The following is a 4,403-nucleotide window of genomic DNA, read 5'->3' as shown; positions in this document are numbered from 1 at the left end:
CAGATGAAATCTGGAAAAGAGTCTTCCTTTGCTGGTAAATTTCTATGTAGCATTCATAGACATTCATCATTGTTCTAAAACCCTTTAAAGTGCTTTCAAGGTAAGGATCATTTCTTCTTAGAGTTTTTTTTTTTTTTTTTTTTCTTTCCTTGTAGGCAGAGTGTTTATTGGATGCCTGTGAAAATCTTTTATGATAATTGCTCAAGGAGCATTTCTAGCATGGCTTCTCTTGTGATCCCTTCCTCTTCCATCCCAGTGAGAAAATAAACTCTAATTTTTTCTAATTTCTGTTAGCTTCTTATGTGCAGCTTTTATGTGCAAAGGCCAGGGTAGTTACTATATTGATTGATCAATTTGTTTAATAATACTGAATGCGTCCTATGTGTCAGACACTCTCTTTGGCACTGAAGATACAGCAAAGAACAGAAGAGGTAAACATCTCTGTATAGACTTTACCTTCTAGTAAAGTGAGGTCAATCCTAAACTTTTTAAGTATGTGTATAATATGTTAGAGATTGTAAGTTCTGTGCAGGAAATAAAACAGAATAAGGGGGATGGGAGGTACAGGGTGAGAAGTGTTCCAGTTGTAAATAAGGTGAGTGGGGTAGATCTCATTGAGAGAGTCACCTTTGGCCTTTGGGCAAAGACAGGAACACAGGAATGGAGTAAAAATAGCATTCTAGGATAAGGGAACAGTGCTCAGAGAAGAGTGGGAGGGGTCCGGGAAGTGAGGGAAGCCAGGTTTTTTTCTTTTCCTTTCTTCTTCTTCTTTTTTTTTTTTTAATTAACATATAATATAAAGGATACAGGTCTGTGAATCCTCAGGCTTACACATTTCACAGCATTCACCATAGCACATACTGTCCCCAATGTGAGGGAGGCCAGGTTTTGCATGGACATTGGATTTTACCTTAAGGGAAATGGGGGAGTCGCTGTAGGGTTTTAGCTGCAGAATGGCACGATCCACTGTCCTTTGAAAAAGTGTCATTGTGGCTGATCATATGAGATTTTATTATCACTTCAGCAGTCTTATTTATGATGATGAAAGCTGCATAAGTGGAGAGGTCATAAGTTAGGTCAGCATTTCTGAGTGAAGCACATACAGAGCATTGTAGGGTGAATTGTGTCTGGAACACAAAATATTCCTACCGACCAACATCCAACCTGTTTCAGTAAATGTATTAAGGTCCTGAAGGAGAGTGACTGTAAGTTCTGTTTTTATTGCAGCCTCACACATTGTGCTTATGTGTGCTCAGTGACACGCCATATCTACCTCTTTGCAGATTGACTCTGGATGTAAAAAGCCGAGTCCCACATGGCCAGTGGCATACATGTCAAGGCCAAGTCTTCATAGTCCAGATATGATTGGTAAATGACTCAACAAAATTATTCAACCCCTATATTGGATCTTATTCTCAGTGCTGGGAATATAAGAGTAAGTAATGAATGGTTTCTTCCTCAATGAGCTCATGCCCTGGGGAAGATCTTAGAGCATTGTGTGTTGGGATTTTTGCTGTTTTTAGCAAACAGGAAGCAGAAATACAATTAATTCTGTTCCATTCAGTTTTCTTCTGTCAGACTATTCTCTCTTGGCTTCTGTTTTTTAATTTTTAAAAAATTTTAAAAATATTTTTTAATTAGGTACTTAACTTAAGAAAATATACAAATAGAATTGTCCTACAGAATCTTAGGAAATATCTTTTGCTATCTTCTCATAAATGTTCTTAGTCAATCTAAATGGTTAACTATGTCAGTAGTAAGGTTAAATTACTTAATATTTATGTGGCCCCTTCTATTGGATGGCTAGACTGTGCAGACTAAAATGGTATTCCTCATTATGCTTCAGTGAAGTCAAATCTACGTTTTGCTATCAAATACGTTACCTGATTTTTTGTAGAGAACACTGACAAGTTAGTTTCTCAAAAATGAAGATGGGAAAAAATTAAGATTATTTGGTAAAATATGAGAAAACTATTTCCAAGTAATTAACCCTGCTATGAGTTGCTTTCTTAACTATGTTACTCTCTTTGGTTCTGTCTAGGGTAACACAATATTTTTGCCACCTGGTAACCATTTAGTGGCTTGCTGTCTGTCAAATTGGAATCATTAATCTAAGATCCACAAAACACACTGACCTCATCAGGAACTATCAACCACATTAATCACATGGTGAGCTGTAATTAATACCCTTGCTGCACATCTCAGCAGATGCCAAGTGGTAACTGTGCCCAGAGTCAGAGACATTTGGTGGGTGGTCTGAAGGTGGTATTCTTTTAGAATGATTTGAGACACATTGGTAGGAAACTTGCTGCCCAAATGAATGAGAAAATCAGATTCCTATTTGTTTAGCCTTGAGTATGTCCAGTGGCCATACAGATTTCCTTGATGGCTCTGTGTAAAGTTAATCATCTTCCCTCTGTGCTACTGAAGTATCTCTGACCTGTTTCTCAGAATGCAGTTATCACAGAGGTTTTTTGGTAGGCATTTCCCTTTTCTTCTATTAATATGCAAGTGCCCAGAAGACTGAATATATGTTGTACTTATAATTCTAACTCTGGACTAGAGCAATTCCTGGCACTTGTTACAGTATCATTGGGTACCTATTAAGTGAATGATTGAATATACACATGAATATGCAATACATGCAAACAAACTAGACCGATGGGTGTCATTTTCATATCCTAGCAGTATGTTGGCATGGAGAAGATGCTCAGTAAAGGCTCATTGAATGTATGTACTTCTCTGCAAGGAGGATGCCTCTCCCCTGGGACTACAGCTGATCTTGTGCATGTTGATAAATGGGGTAAACTGTCAAATGAATTTTTAAAAGACTCTTTACTCAAAGTAAAAATATTTTGTGGAAAGTTAGAAACTACAAACCATAACAATGTCAACAACAATAAGCCTGGAGGGATATTTGTTGTAAGTGAAAATATTTATGTAATTTTACTTAAAGAGAAGAACCAGTCCCCCATGTGTTTTCAGAATTCTCTGAGGACTTCTGATAAAGAAGGAAATACAAAGGATATGAAATAAAACTTCCCTTTCTAAAACAATTAAAACCCACACAGACACACAAATGCAGATACAGGTACACACACACACACAGCCCCCTAACTTCAGGAAGTTTATGTTACAGTCTCATTTTTACTTTAGCTCATAATGACATCAAAATAAAATGAAATAGATGTTCCTATTTCTGGAACAATAAATAAAAATAATTTTTTTTTATGTTGAAGGATTTATATAGCTTATATTACATAAACAGTTTTTGCCAGTGGAATTAGGTCAGTTATACATTAAATACTTATTAGTGAATATATTAATTTATTATAAAGTCTAATGAAGTTTCCTTTTTTTGTCTTCAGAGTGTACTGTGTGAAAGGAAACTTTGAAATTCCCTTGTGATTTTCCTGAGTTTAATTTTTAATGGGAAGACTGTTTGCTGTGTATTGGCATATCTCAGTCTGGGTAGGTAGTGATCAATGAGGAAAATATGTCTAATTTACCCTACTAATTTAAAGAAAATGACAAAAATTCTAAGAATTCTAACAAAAATGACAGGTAACCATGGCGAAAAGCTAACTGAGGTAGATGTTGGCATTCAGGACTCATCTTTCTAATTTAGTGGCTTGTGCCTTTCTGAACTGCTGCTTCACTCATTTGATAGTCTTATCAATTATTCATTCATTTGGTTTCAGTCTGGCCCTCAATCTGATCATCCTGTCGTGTAGTCAGCTGGTGTGGTGTCTCTGCAGAGCTCATGGCTTCCACTTCCTTTTCTCCTGCGTGCAGGCCTGCTGCTTAAAACACTACCAAAGGGCAATCACTCCCCTTCCCATCCTTCCCACTGCATTGGTTTCAATTTTGGTGGAAAAATACATCGAAATAATTGTTTAATAATTTATTTTCAGAATTAAAATGCATATGTTCAAAATGGGTTGTTCGTTACAGTAAATCATTTCATTAATTTATTATTCTATACTAGGTCCTTTTTATTTCTTTCTTCTTTTTTTTTGGAAATAGAGGGAGGAGGGGAAGGAGAGGTAGAGAGAGTCTCAAGCAGACTCTGGGCTGAGCATGGAACTGATGTGGGACTCTGTGACCCCAAGATCATGGCCTGAACCAAAATCAAGAGTCGGAGGCTTAACTAAGCCACTCAGATGCCCCCATTCCATCAATCTAGAAATAGTCCTTTGTTGCTGTCTATTTTACCACTTTTCACCTTTCTGAGCCCTGGGCTCTGTTTAACTGCACTCAGGGTTGCCCCTTCTGGCTCATAACACAAAGCACCCATAATATGGGCCTATTTTATTTCTTCACCAGCTTTAGGGAGTTTTTTGAAAGGGTGAAAGTAACAGTACTTTAATTCATAAAATCAATGTGACTGTGTCATGTGCCTG

At 37.0% G+C, this 4,403-nt stretch overlaps 1 long non-coding RNA gene across 1 annotated transcript; it reads left to right on the top strand.

Annotated features, from left to right (window-relative positions):
* Positions 1-1,282: 1,282 nt before the first annotated feature.
* LOC131828109 (uncharacterized) lies at positions 1,283-3,876 on the top strand. Its single transcript, XR_009352236.1, has 3 exons — positions 1,283-1,435; positions 2,042-2,169; positions 3,702-3,876. It is a non-coding gene; the product is annotated as an uncharacterized LOC131828109 (long non-coding RNA).
* The last annotated feature ends 527 nt before the right edge of the window (positions 3,877-4,403 follow it).

This window comes from Mustela lutreola, chromosome 3 (assembly GCF_030435805.1).
Source record: "Mustela lutreola isolate mMusLut2 chromosome 3, mMusLut2.pri, whole genome shotgun sequence".
NCBI lineage: Eukaryota > Metazoa > Chordata > Mammalia > Carnivora > Mustelidae > Mustela > Mustela lutreola.
Note: the sequence above shows the minus strand (reverse complement) of the source record. Positions and strands in the feature narration are given on the sequence as shown.